The sequence below is a fragment of the Carcharodon carcharias genome, chromosome 20 (genome assembly GCF_017639515.1).
Source record: "Carcharodon carcharias isolate sCarCar2 chromosome 20, sCarCar2.pri, whole genome shotgun sequence".
In the NCBI taxonomy this organism is placed as follows: Eukaryota; Metazoa; Chordata; class Chondrichthyes; order Lamniformes; family Lamnidae; genus Carcharodon; species Carcharodon carcharias.
Window position 1 is genome coordinate 37,901,326 of NC_054486.1, and position 14,501 is coordinate 37,915,826.

General features: G+C 45.5%; 1 protein-coding gene across 1 annotated transcript in view; it reads left to right on the forward strand.

The window, feature by feature from the left end:
* paplna (papilin a, proteoglycan-like sulfated glycoprotein) overlaps window positions 1-14,501 on the forward strand; it is a 499,040-nt gene that overhangs the window by 43,531 nt on the left and 441,008 nt on the right. The window lies entirely within an intron of this gene.

Here is a 14,501-nt window from a genome sequence, read left to right on the forward strand (position 1 = left end):
CTGCTCTATAATCGCCTGCGCTCTCTCTTCCTGTTTGGTAAGATCCCGTGCTCTCTATTCCAGCTCTATAATCACCCGTGCTGTCCATTCCTGCTCTGTAATCTTCTGTGCTCTCTTCCTGCTGTGCTATCTGTTCTATTTCTGTTATTGCACGTGCTCTCTATTCTTGCTCTGTAATCTCCCATGCTCTCTATTCCAGCTCTATAATCACCTGTGCTTTCTATTCTTGCTTTATAATTGCCTATGCTCTCTATTACTGGTCCATAAGCTCCCGTGCTCTCTATTCTTGCTCTGTAATCTCCCGTGTTCTCTATTCCAGCTCTATAATCTCCCGTGCTCTCTATTGCATCTTTATAATTGCCTATGCTCTCTATTCCTGGTCTGTAAGGTCGCGTGCTCTCTATTACTGCTCTGTAATCTCCGGTGCTCTCTATTCCTTCTCTGTAATCTCCCGTACTCTCTATGTCTGCTCTGTAATTGCCCGTGCTATCTATTCCAGCTCTATAATCTCCCATGCTCTCTATTCCAGCTCTATAATTGCCTGAGCTCTCTCTTCCTGTTCTGTAATCCCCCATGCTCTCTTTTCCTTCTCTGTAATCACCTGTGCTCTCTATTCTTGCTCTGTAATCTCCCATGCTCTCTATTCCTACTCTCTAATCACCGGCACTCTCTATGTCCACTCTATAATTGCCTGTGCTCTCTATGTCTGCTCTGTAATTGCCTGTGCTTTCTATGCCTCCTGTGTAATCTCCCGTGCTCTCTATTCCAGCTCTATAATCTCCCGTGCTCTCTATGTCTGCTCTATAATCACCTGCGCTCTCTATTCCTGTTCCGTTAGCTCCCATGCTCTTTATGCCTACTCTGTAAGCACCGGCGCTGTCTATGTCCACTCTATAATTGCCTGTGCTCTCTATGTCTGCTGTTTAATCGCCCATGCTCTCTATTCAAGCTCTATAAACTCCTGTGGTCTCTATTCCCGCTCTGTAATCTCCCATGCTCTCTATTCCTGCTCAGTAATCTTCTGTGCTCTCTATTCCTGGTCTAAAATTGCCCGTGCTCTCTATTACTGTTCTGTAATCTCCCGTGCTCTCTATTCTTACTCTGTAATCACTTGTGCTCTCTATACTTGCGCTGTAATATCCCATGCTCTCTATTCCTACTCTGTAATCGCCTGCGCTCACTATGTCTGCTCTATAATCGCCCGCGCTCTGTATGTCTGCTCTGTAATTGCCTGTATTCTCTATGACTGCTGCAAAATCGCCCGTGCTCTCCATGTCTGCTCTATAATCGCCTATGCTATCTATTCCTGCTCTCTAATCTCCCGCGTTCACTCTGTCTGCTCTAATTGCCTGTGCTCTCTATGCCTACTCTGTAATCACTTACGTTCTCTATGTCTGCTCCGTAATCTCCCGTACTCTCTATTCTTACTTTGTAATCACTGTACTCTGTATTCTTGCTCTTTAATCTCCTGTGCTTTCCATTCCTACTCTGTAATCACCTGCGCTCTCTCTGTCTGCTCTATAATCACCCGTGCTCTCTGTGTGTGCTCTGTAATCACCTGCGCTCTCTATGTGTGCTTTGTAATCTCTCGTGCTCTTTATTCCTGCTCTATAATCTCCAGTGCTCTCTATTTCTTCTCTTTAATCACCTGCGCTCTCTCTTCCTGTTCTATAAGATCCCGTGCTCTCTATTCCAGCTCTATAATCTCTGGTGCTGTCCATTCCTGCTCTGTAATCTTCTGTGCTCTCTATTCCTGCTCTATAATCACCCGTGCTCTTTATTTCAGCTCTGTAATCTCCCGTGCTCTCTATTCTTACTCTGTAATTGCACGTGCTCTCTATTCTTGCTCTGTAATCTCCCATGCTCTCTATTTCTACTCTGTAATCACCTGTGCTCTCTATGTCTGCTCTATCATTCCCTGTGCTCTTTTTTGTCTGCTCTGTAATCTCCCATGCTCTCTATTCCTTCTCTGCTCTGTAATCATCTGTGCTCTCTATTCCTGTTCTATGATCGCCCATGCTATTTATTCCAGCTCTGTAATCTCCTGTGCTCTCTATTCTTACTATGTAATCGCCTGTGCTCTTTTCTTGCTCTGTAATCTCCCGTGCTCTCTATTCCTACTCTGTAATCACCTGTGCTCTCTATGTCTGCTTTATAATTGCCCATTCTCTCCATGTCTGCTCTGTAATCTATGTCTGCTGTGTAATTTGCTGTGCTCTTTTTTCCTGCACTATAATCTCCCGTGCCCTCTATTCGAGCTCTATAATCTCCCGTGCTGTCCATTCCTGCTCTGTAATCTTCTGTCCTCTCTATTTCTGCTCTATAACCACCCTTGCTATTTATTTCAGCTCTGTAATCTCCCTTGCTCTCTATTCTTAATCTGTAATTTCATGTGCTCTCTATTCTTGCTCTATAATCTCCTGTGCTCTGTGTTCTCACTCTGTAATCGCTGTGCTCTGTATTCTTGCAATTTAATCTCCTGTGCTCTCCATTCCTACTCTGTAATCGCTCGTGCTCTCTATGTCTGCTCTGTAATCAACTGTGCTCTCTATTTCTGCTGTGTAATCTCCCGTGCTCTCTATTCCAGCTCTATTATCTCCCGTGCTCTCTATGTCTGCTCTATAATCGCCTGCGCTCTCTATTACTGTTCCGTTAGCTCCTGTGCTCTCTATGCCTACTCTGTAATCACCGGCGCTCTCTATGTCCGCTCTATAATTGCTTGTGCTCTCTTTGTCTGCTCTGTAATTGCCTGTGCTTTCTATGCCTGCTGTGTAATCTCCCGTGCTCTCTATTCAAGCTCTATAAACTCCTGTGGACTCTATTCCTGCTCTGTCATCTCTCATGCTCTCTATTCCTGCTCAGTACTCTTCTGTGCTCTCTATTACTGGTCTAAAATTGCCCGTGCTCTCTATTCCTGCTCTGTAATCTCCCATGCTCTCTATTCTTACTCTGTAATCACTTGTGCTCTCTATACTTGTGCTGTCATCTCCCATGCTCTCTATTCCTACTCTGTAATCGCCTGCGCTCACTATGTCTGCTCTATAATCGCCTGCGCTCTGTATGTCTGCTCTGTAATTGCCTGCATTCTCTATGTCTGCTGCATAATCGCCCGTGCTCTCTATGTCTGCTCTATAATCGCCTGTGCTCTCTCTTCCTGGTCTGTAATCTCCCGCGTTCACTATGTCTGCTCTAATTGCCTGTGCTAGCTATGTCTGCTCTGTAATTGCCTGTGCTCTCTATGACCGCTCTATAATCACCTGTGCTCTCTATGCCTGCTCTGTAATCACCTGCGTTCTCTATGTCTACTCCGTAATCTTCCGTTCTCTCTATACTCACACTGTAATTGCTGTACTCTGTATTCTTGCTCTTTAATCTCCTGTGCTTTCCATTCCTACTCTGTAATCACCTGCGCTCTCTCTGTCTGCTCTATAATCGCCCGTGCTCTCTCGTTTGCTCTGTAATCACCTGTGGTCTTTATGTGTGCTGTGTAATCTCCCGTGCTCTTTATTCCTGCTCTATAATCTCCAGTGCTCTCTATTTCTTCCCTTTAATCACCTGCGCTCTCTCTTCCTGTTCTGTAAGATCCCGTGCACTCTATTCCAGCTCTATAATCTCCTGTGCTGTCCATTCCTGCTCTGTAATCTTCTGTGCTCTCTATTCCTGCTCTATAATCACCCGTGCTCTTTATTTCAGCTCTGTAATCTCCCGTGCTCTCTATTCTTACTCTGTAATAGCATGTGCTCTCTATTCTTGCTCTGTAATCTCCCATGCTCTCTATTTCTATTCTGTAATCACCTGTGCTCTCTATGTGTGCTCTATAATTCGCTGCACACTCTTAGCCTGCTCTGTAATCTCCCATGCTCTCTATTCCTGCTCTGCTCTGTTATCATCTGTGCTCTTTATTCCTGTTCTATGATCTGTAATTGCCTGCTCTCTCTATGTCCGCTCTATAGTCACCCATGTTCTCCATGTCTGCTCTGTAATCTCCTGTGCTCTCTATTCTTACTCTGTAATTGCTGTGCTCTGTATTCTTGCAATTTAATCTCCGGTGCTCTCCATTCCTACTCTGTAATCGCTCGTGCTCTCTATGTCTGCTCTGTAATCACCTGCGCTCTCTATTCTGCTGCGTAATCTCCTGTGCTCTCTATTCCAGCTCTATAATCTCCCGTGCTCTCTATGCCTCCTCTGTAATCACCGGCGCTCTCTATGTCCACTCTATAATTGCCTGTGCTCCCTATGTCTGCTCTGTAATTGCCTGTGCTTTCTATGCCTGCTGTGTAATCTCCCGTGCTCTCTATTCAAGCTCTATAAAATGCTGTAGTCTCTATTGCTGCTCTGTAATTTCCCATGCTCTCTATTCCTGCTCAGTCATAATTTGTTCTCTATATTCTTGGTCTAAAATTGCCCGTCCTCTCTATTCCTGCTCTCTCATCTCCTGTGCTCTCTATTCTTACTCTGTAATCACTTGTGCTCTCTATACTTGCGCTGTAATCTCCCATGCTCTCTATTCCTACTCTGTAATTGCCTGCGCTCCCTCTGTCTGCTCTATAATTGCCCGCGCTCTGTATGTCTGCTCTGTAATTGTCTGCATTCTCTATGTCTGCTGCATAATCGCCCGTGCTCTCTATGTCTGCTCTATAATCGCCTATGCTATCTATTCCTGCTCTGTAATCTCCCACGTTCACTATGCTCTAATTGCCTTGCTCTCTATGTCTGCTCTGTAATTGCCTGCTCTCTCTATTTCCGCTCTATAGTCACCCGCGTTCTCTATGTCTGCTCTGCAATCTCCTCTGCTTTCTATTCTTACTCTGTAATCGCTGTGCTCTGTATTCTTGCAATTTCATCTCCTGTGCTCTCCATTCCTACTCTGTAATCGCTTGTGCTCTCTATGTCTGCTCTGTAATCACCTGCGCTCTCTATTTCTGCTGTGTAATCTCCCGTGCTCTCTATTCCAGCTCTATAATCTCCCGTGCTCTCTTTGTCTGCTCTATAATCGCCTGCGCTCTCTATTCCTGTTCCGTTAGCTCCCGTGCTCTCTATGGCTACTCTGTAATCACCGGCGCTGTCTATGTCCACTCTATAATTGCCTGTGCTCTCTATGTCTGCTGTGTATTCGCTATAAGCTCTATGAACTCCAGTGCTCTCTATTCCTGCTCAGTAATCTTCTGTGCTCTCTATTCCTGGTCTAAAATTGCCCGTGCTCTCTACTCCTTTTCTGTAAACTCCCGTGCTCTCTATTCTTACTCTGTAATCACTTGTGTTCTCTATACTTGCGCTGTAATCTCCCATGCTCTCTATTCCTACTCTGTAATCGCCTGCGCTCACTATGTCTGCTCTATAATCGCCTGCGCTCTATATGTCTGCTCTGTAATTGCCCGCATTCTCTATGACTGCTGAATAATTGCCCGTGCTCTCTATGTCTGCTCTATAATCGCCTGTGCTCTCTCTTCCTGGTCTGTAATCTCCCGCGTTCACTATGTCTGCTCTAATTGACTGTGCTCTCTATGTCTGCTCTGTAATTGCCTGTGCTCTCTATGACCGCTCTATAATCACCTGTGCTCTCTATGCCTGCTCTGTAATCGCCTGCGTTCTCTATGTCTGCTCCGTAATCTCCCGTACTCTCTATACTCACACGGTAATTGCTGTACTCTGTATTCTTGCTCTTTAATCTCCTGTGCTTTCCATTCCTACTCTGTAATCACCTGCGCTCTCTCTGTCTGCTCTATAATCACCCGTGCTCTCTCTGTGTGCTCTGTAATCACCTGCGGTCTTTATGTGTGCTGTGTAATCTCCCGTGCTCTTTATTCCTGCTCTATAATCTCCAGTGCTCTCTATTTCTTTCCTTTAATCACCTGCGCTCTCTCTTCCTGTTCTGTAAGATCCCGTGCTCTCTATTCCAGCTCTATAATCTCTGGTGCTGTCCATTCCTGCTCTGTAATCTTCTGTGCTCTCTATTCCTGCTCTATAATCACCCGTGCTCTTTATTTCAGCTCTGTAATCTTCCGTGCTCTCTATGTCTGCTCTATAATTTGCTGCACTCTCTAAGCCTGCTCTGTAATCTCCCATGCTCTCTATTCCTGCTCTGCTCTGTAATTGTCTGTGGTCTTTATTCCTGTTCTATGATCTGTAATTCCCTGCTCTCTCTATGTCCGCTCTATAGTCACTCGCGTTCTCCATGTCTGCTCTGTAATCTCCTGTCCTCTCTATTCTTACTCTGTAATTGCCCTGCTCTGTATTCTTGCAATATAATCTCCTGTGCTCTCCATTCCTACTCTGTAATCGCTCATGCTCTCTATGTCTGCTCTGTAATCACCTGCGCTCTCTATTTCTGCTGTGTAATCTCCCGTGCTCTCTATTCCAGCTCTATAATCTCCCGTGCTCTCTATGTCTGCTCTATAATCGCCTGCGCTGTCTATTCCTGTTCCGTTAGCTCCCGTGCTCTCTATACCTACTCTGTAATCACCGGCACACTCTATATCCACTCTATAATTGCCTGTGCTCTCTATGTCTGCTGTGTAATCGCCCGTGCTCTCTATTCAATCTCTATATACTCCAGTGGTCTCTATTCCTGTTCTGTAATCTCCCATACTCTCTATTCCTGCTCAGTAATCTTCTGTGCTCTCTATTCCTGGTCTAAAATTGCCCTTGCACTCTATTCCTGTTCTGTAATCTCCTGTGCTCTCTATTGTTACTCTGTAATCGCTTGTGCTCTCTATTCTTGTGCTGGAATCTCCAATGCTCTCTATTCCTACTCTGTAATCTCCCACGTTCACTATGTCTGCTCTAATTGCCTGTGCTCTCTATGTCTGCTCTGTAATTGCCTGCGCTCTCTATGTCCGCTCTATAATCACCTGCGCTCTCTATGCCTGCTCTGTAATCACCTGTGTTCTCTATGTCTGCTCTGTAATCTCCCGTACTCTCTATTCTTACTCTGTAATCACTGTACTCTGTATTTCTTGCTCTTTAATCTCCTGTGCTTTCCATTCCTACTCTGTAATCATCTGCGTTCTCTATGTCTGCTCTATAATTGCCCGTGCTCTCTATGTGTGCTCTGTAATCATCTGCGTTCTCTATGTGTGCTGTATAATCTTCCGTGCTCTTTATTCCTGCTCTATAATCTCCAGTGCTCTCTATTCCTTCTCTTCAATTGCCTGCACTGTCTCTTCCTGATCTGTAAGATCCTGTGCTCTCTATTCCTGCTCTATAATCTCCGGTGCTGTCCACTCCTGCTCTGTAATCTTCTGTGCTCTCTATTCCTGCTCTATAATTACCCGTGCTCTTTATTTCAGCTCTGTAATCTCTCGTGCTCTCTATTCTTACTCTGTAATTGCATGTGCTCTCTATTCTTGCTCTGTAATCTCCCGTGTTCTCTATTCCAACTCTGTAATCACCTGTGCTCTCTCTGTTTGATTTATAATCACCCATGCTCTCTATGTCTGCTCTGTAATCACCTGCACTCTTTATGTCTGCTGTGTAATCTCCCGTGCTCTTTATTCCTGCTCTATAATCTCCCGTGCTCTCTATTCCAGCTCTATAATCACCCGTGCTGTCCATTGCAGCTCTGTAATCTTCTGTGCTCTCTAGTCCTGCTGTGCTCTCTGTTCTATCCCTGTTATTGCACGTGCTCTCTATTCTTGCTCTGTAATCTCCCATGCTCTCTATTCCAGCTCTATAATCACCCATGCTCTCTATTCTTGCTTTATAATTGCCTATGCTCTCTATTACTGGTCCATAAGCTCCCGTGCTCTCTATTCTTGCTCTGTAATCTCCTATGTTCTCTATTCCAGCTCTATAATCTCCCGTGCTCTATATTACGTCTTTATAATTGCCTATGCTCTCTATTCCTGGTCTGTAAGGTCGCGTGCTCTCTATTACTGCTCTGTAATCTCCGGTGCTCTCTATTCCTTCTCTGTAATCTCCCGCACTCTCTATGTCTGCTCTGTAATTGCCTGTGCTCTCTATTCCAGCTCTATAATTTCCCATGCTCTCTATTCCAGCTCTATAATTGCCTGTGCTCTCTCTTCCTGTTCTGTAATCCCTCATGCTCTCTTTTCCTTCTCTGTAATCACCTGTGCTCTCTATTCTTGCTCTGTTATCTCCCATGCTCTCTATTCCTACTCTCTAATCACCGGCACTCTCTATGTCTGCTCTGTAATTGCCTGTGCTGTCTATACCTCCTGTGTAATCTCCTGTGCTCTCTATTCCAGCTGTATGGTCTGTGGTCTATATGTGGTCTGTGGTCTGTCGTCTGTGGCTCTATGGTCTATAGCCTGTGGTCTCTATTCCTGCTCTGTAACCTTCCATGCTCTCTATTCCTGCTCAGTAATCTTCTGTGCTCTCTACTCCTGGTCTAAAATTGCCCGTGCTCTCTATTCCTGCTCTGTAATCTCCCGTGCTCTCTATTCTCACTCTGTAATCACTTGTGCTCTCTATTCTTGCGCTGTAATCTCCCATGCTCTCTATTCCTACTCTGTAATCGCCGACACACTATGTCCACTCTATAATCGCCCGCGCTCTGTGTGTCTGCCCTGTAATTGCCTGCATTCTCTATGTCTGCTGCATAATCACCCATGCTCTCTATGTCTGCACTACAATTGCTAATGCTCTCTCTTCCTGGTCTGTCATCTCCCGTGTTCACTATGCTCTAATTGCCTGTGCCTTCTATGTCTGCTCTGTAATTGCCTGCTCTCTCTATGTCCGCTCTATAGTCACCCGCGTTCTCTATGTCTGATCTGTAATCTCCTGTGCTCTCTAATCTTACTCTGTAATCGCTGTGACCTGTATTCTTGCAATTTAATCTCCTGTGCTCTCCATTCCAACTCTGTAATCGCTCGTGCTCTCTATGTCTGCTCTGTAATCACCTGCCCTCTCTATTTCTGCTGTGTAATCTCCCGTGCACTGTATTCAAGCTCTATAATCTCCCGTGCTCTCTATGTCTGCTCTATAATCGCCTGCGCTCTCTATTCCTGTTCCGTTAGCTCCCGTGCTCTCTATGCCTACTCTGTAATCACCGGCGCTCTCTATGCCCGCTCTATAATTGCCTGTGCTCTCTATGTCTGCTCTGTAATTGCCTGTGCTGTCTATTCCTGCTGTGTAATCTCCCGTGCTCTCTATTCAAGCTCTATAAACTCCTGTAGTCTCTATTCCTGCTCTGTCATCTCCCATGCCCTCTATTCCTGCTCAGTAATCTCCCGTGCTCTCTATTCTTTCTCTGTAATCACTTGTGCTCTCTATACTTGCGATGTTATCTCCCATGCTCTCTATTCCTACTCTGTAATCGCCTGCGCTAGCTATGTCTGCTCGATAATCACCCGCGCTCTGTATGTCTGCTCTGTAATTGCCTGCATTCTCTATGTCTGCTGCATAATCGCCCGTACTCTCTATTTCTGCTCTATAATCACCTATGCTCTCTATTCCTGCTCTGTAATCTCCCACGTTTTCTATGCTCTAATTGCCTGCGCTCTCTATGTCTGCTCTGTAATTGCCTGCGCTCTCTATGTCTGCTCTATAGTCCCCGCGTTCTCTATGTCTGCTCTGTAATCTCCTGTGCTCTCTATTCTTACTCTGTAATCGCTGTGCTCTGTATTCTTGCACTTTAATCTCCTGTGCTCTCCATTCCTACTCTGTAATCGCCCTTGCTCTCTATGTCTGCTCTGTAATCACCTGCGCTCTCTATTTCTGCTGTGTAATCTCCCGTGCTCTCTATTCCAGCTCTATAATCTCCCGTGCTCTCTATGTCTACTCTATAATTGCCTGTGCTCTCTATGTCTGCTCTGTAATTGCCTGTGCTTTCTATGCCTGCTGTGTAATCTCCCGTGCTCTCTATTCAAGCTCTATAAACTCCTGTGGTCTGTATTGCTGCTCCGTAATCGCCCATGCTCTCTATTCCTGCTCAGTAATCTTCTGTGCTCTCTATTCTTGGTCTAAAATTGCCAGTGCTTTCTATTCCTGCTCTCTAATCTCCCATGCTCTCTATTCTTACTCTGTAATCACTTGTGCTCTCTATGCTTGCGCTGTAATCTCCCATGTTCTCTATTCCTACTCTGTAATCGCCTGCGCTCACTATGTCTGCTCTATAATCGCCCGCGCTCTGTATGTCTGCTCTGTAATTGTCTGCATTCTCTACGTCTGCTGCATAATCGCCCGTGCTCTCTATGTCTGCTCTATAATCACCAATGTTCGCTCTTCCTGGTCTGTAATCTCCCGCGTTCACTATGCTCTAATTGCCTGTGCTCTCTATGTCTGCTCTGCAATTGCCTGCTCTCTCTATGTCCGCTCTAAAGTCACCCACGTTCTCTATGTCTGCTCTGTAATCTCCTCTGCTTTCTATTCTTACTCTGTAATCGCTGTGCTCTGTATTCTTGCAATTTAATCTCCTGTGCTCTCCATTCCTACTCTGTAATCACTCGTGCTCTCTATGTCTGCTCTGTAATCACCTGCGCTCTCTATTTCTGCTGTGTAATCTCCCGTGCTCTGTATTCCTACTCTGTAATCTCCCGTGCTCTCTTTGTCTGCTCAATAATCGCCTGCGCTCTCTATTCCTGTTCCGTTAGCTCCTGTGCTCTCTATGCCTACTCTGTAATCACCGGCGCTGTCTATGTCCACTCTATAATTGCCTGTGCTCTCTATGTCTGCTGTGTAATCGCCCGTGCTCTCTATTCAAGCTCTATAATCTCCAGTGGTCTCTATTGCTGCTCTGTAATCTCCCATGCTCTCTATTCCTGCTCAGTAATCTTCTGTGCTCTCTATTCCTGGTCTAAAATTGCCCGTGCTCTCTACTCCTGTTCTGTAATCTCCCGTGCTCTCTATTCTTACTCTGTAATCACTTGTGCTCTCTATACTTGCGCTGTAATCTCCCATGCTCTCTATTCCTACTCTGTATTCGCCTGCGCTCACTATGTCTGCTCTATGATCGCCCGCGCTCTGTATGTCTGCTCTGTAATTGCCTGCATTCTCTATGTCTGCTGCAAAATCGCCCGTGCTCTCGATGTCTGCTCTATAATCGCCTGTGCTCTCTCTTCCTGGTCTGTAATCTCCCGCGTTCACTCTGTCTGCTCTAATTGCCTGTGCTCTCTATGTCTGCTCTGTAATTCCCTGCGCTCTCTATGACCGCTCTATAATCACCTGCACTCTCTATGCCTGCTCTGTAATCACCTGCGTTCTCTATGTCTGCTCTGTAATCTCCCGTACTCTCTATTCTTACTCTGTAATTGCTGTACTCTGTATCCTTGCTCTTTAATCTCCTGTGCTTTCCATTCCTACTCTGTAATCACCTGCGCTCTCTCTCTCTGTTCTATAATCGCCCGTGCTCTCTATGTGTGCTCTGTTATCACCTGCGCCCGCTATGTCTGCTATGTAATCTCCTGTACTCTTCATTCCTGCTCTATAATCTCCAGTGCTCTCTATTTCTTCTCTTTAATCGCCTGCACTCTCTCTTCCTGTTCTATAAGATCCCGTGCTCTCTATTCCAGCTGTATAATCCCCTGTGCAGTCCATTCCTGCTCTGTAATCTTCTGTGCTCTCTTCCTGCTCTATAATCACCCGTGCTCTTTATTTCAGCTGTGTACTCTCCCGTGCTCTCTATTCTTACTCTATAAAATGCTGTAGTCTCTATTGCTGCTCTGTAATCTCCCATGCTCTCTATTCCTGCTCAGTTATCTTCTGTGCTCTCTATTCCTGGTCTAAAATTGCCCCTGCTCTCTATTCCTGTTCTGTAATCTCCCGTGCTCTCTATTCTTACTATGTAATCACTTGTGCTCTCTATACTTGCGCTGTAATCTCCCATGCTCTCTATTCCTACTCTGTAATCGCCTGCGCTCACTATGTCTGCTCTATAATCGCCTGCGCTCTGTATGTCTGCTCTGTAATTGCCTGCATTCTCTATGTCTGCTGCATAATCGCCCGTGCTCTCTATGTCTGCTCTATAATTGCCTGTGCTATCTATTCCTGCTCTGTAAACTCCCACGTTCACTATGCTCTAATTGCCTGTGCTCTCTATGTCTGCTCTGTAATTGCCTGCTCTCTCTATGTCCGCTCTATAGTCACCCACGTTCTCTATGTCTGCTCTGTAATCTCCTGTGCTCTCTAATCTTACTCTGTAATCGCTGTGCTCTGTATTATTGCAATTTAATCTCCTGTGATCTCCATTCCTACTCTGCAATCGCTCGTGCTCTCTATGTCTGCTCTGTAATCACCTGCGCTCTCTATTTCTGCTGTGTAATCTCTCGTGCAATCTATTCGAGCTCTATAATCTCCCGTGCTCTCTTTGTCTGCTCTATAATCGCCTGCGCTCTCTATTCCTGTTCCGTTAGCTCCCGTGCTCTCTATGCCTACTCTGTAATCACCGGCGCTGTCTATGTCCACTCTATAATTGCCTGTGCTCTCTATGTCTGCTGTGTAATCGCCCGTGCTCTCTATTCAAGCTCTATAAACTCCTATGGTCTCTATTCCTGCTCTGTAATCTCCCATGCTCTCTATTCCTGCTCAGTAATCTTCTGTGCTCTCTATTCCTGGTTGAAATTGCCCCTGCTCTCTATTCCTGTTCTGTAATCTCCTGTGCTCTCTATTCTCACTCTGTAATCACTTGTGCTCTCTATACTTGCGCTGTAATCTCCCATGCTCTCTATTCCTACTCTGTAATTGCCTGCGCTCTCTATGTCTGCTCTATAATCACCTGCGCTCTCTATGCCTGCTCTGTAATCACCTGCGTTCTCTTTGTCTGCTCTGTAATCTCCCGTATTCTTTATTCTTACTCTGTAATCACTGTACTCTGTATTCTTGCTCTTTAATCTCCTGTGCTTTCCATTCCTACTCTGTAATCATCTGCGCTCTCTGTGTCCGCTCTATAATCGTCCGTGCTCTCTATGTGTGCTGTGTAATCTTCCGTGCTCTTTATTCCTGCTCTATATTCTCCAGTGTTCTCTATTCCTTCTCTTCAATCGCCTGCGCTCTCTCTTCCTGATCTGTAATCTCCTGTGCTCTCTATTCTTACTCTGTAATTGCCCGTGCTCTCTATTCCAGCTCTAAAATCACCTGTGCTCTTTATTTCAGCTCTGTAATCTCTCGTGCTCTCTATTCCTACTCTGTAATCACCTGGGCTCTCTATGTCTGCTGCATAATCGCCCATGCTCTCTATGTCTGCTCTGTAATCATCTGCACTCTTTATGTCTGCTGTGTAATCTCCCGTGCTCTTTATTCCTGCTCTATAATCTCCCGTGCTCTCTATTCCTGCTCTATAATCACCTGCGCTCTCTCTTCCTGTTCGGTAAGATCCTGTGCTCTCTATTCCAGCTCTATAATCACCCATGCTGTCCATTCCTGCTCTGTAATCTTCTGTGCTCTCTATTCCTGCTGTGCTCTCTGTCCTATCCCTGTTATTGCACGTGCTCTCTATTATTGCTCTGTAATCTCCCATGCTCTCTATTCCAGCTCTATAATCACCCGTGCTCTCTATTCTTGCTTTATAATTGCCTAGTCTCTCTGTTACTGGTCCGTAAGCTCCCGTGCTCTCTATTCTTGCTCTGTAATCTCCCGTGTTCTCTATTCCAGCTCTATAATCTCCCGTGCTCTCTATTACGTCTTTATAATTGCCTATGCTCTCTATTCCTGGTCTGTAAGGTCGCGTGCTCTCTATTACTGCTCTGTAATCTCTGGTGCTCTCTATGTCTGCTCTGTAATCGCCCGTGCTATCTATTCCAGCTCTCTAATCTCCCATGCTCTCTATTCCAGCTCTATAATTGCCTGAGCTCTCTCTTCCTGTTCTGTAATCCCCCATGCTCTCTTTTCCTTCTCTGTAATCGCCTGTGCTCTCTATTCTTGCTCTGTAATCTCCCATGCTCGCTATTCCTACTCTCTAATCACCGGCACTCTCTATGTCTGCTCTATAATTGCCTGTGCTCTCTATGTCTGCTCTGTAATTGCCTGTGCTGTCTATCCCTCCTATGTAATCTCCTGTGCTCTCTATTCCAGCGCAATAAATGCCTGTGGTCTCTATTCCTGCTCTGTAACCTGCCATGCTCTCTATTCCTGCTCAGTAATCTTCTGTGGTCTCTACCCCTGGTCTAAAATTGCCCGTGCTCTCTATTCCTGCTCTGTAATCTCCCGTGCTCTCTATTCTCACTCTGTAATCACTTGTGCTCTCTATACTTGTGCTGTAATCTCCCATGCTCTCTATTCCTACTCTGTAATCGCCTGCGCTCACTATGTCCACTCTATAATCGCCTGCGCTCTGTATGTCTGCCCTGTAATTGCTTGCATTCTCTATGTCTGCTGCATAATCGCCCATGCTCTCTATTTCTGCTCTATAATCACCAATGCTCTCTCTTCCTGGTCTGTAATCTCCCGTGTTCACTAAGCTCTAATTGCCTGCGCTCTCTATGTCTGCTCTGTAATTGCCTGCGCTCTCTATGTCCACTCTATAGTCTCCCGCATTCTCTATGTCTGCTCTGTAATCTCCTGTGCTATCTATTCTTACTCTGTAATCGCTGTGCTCTGTATTCTTG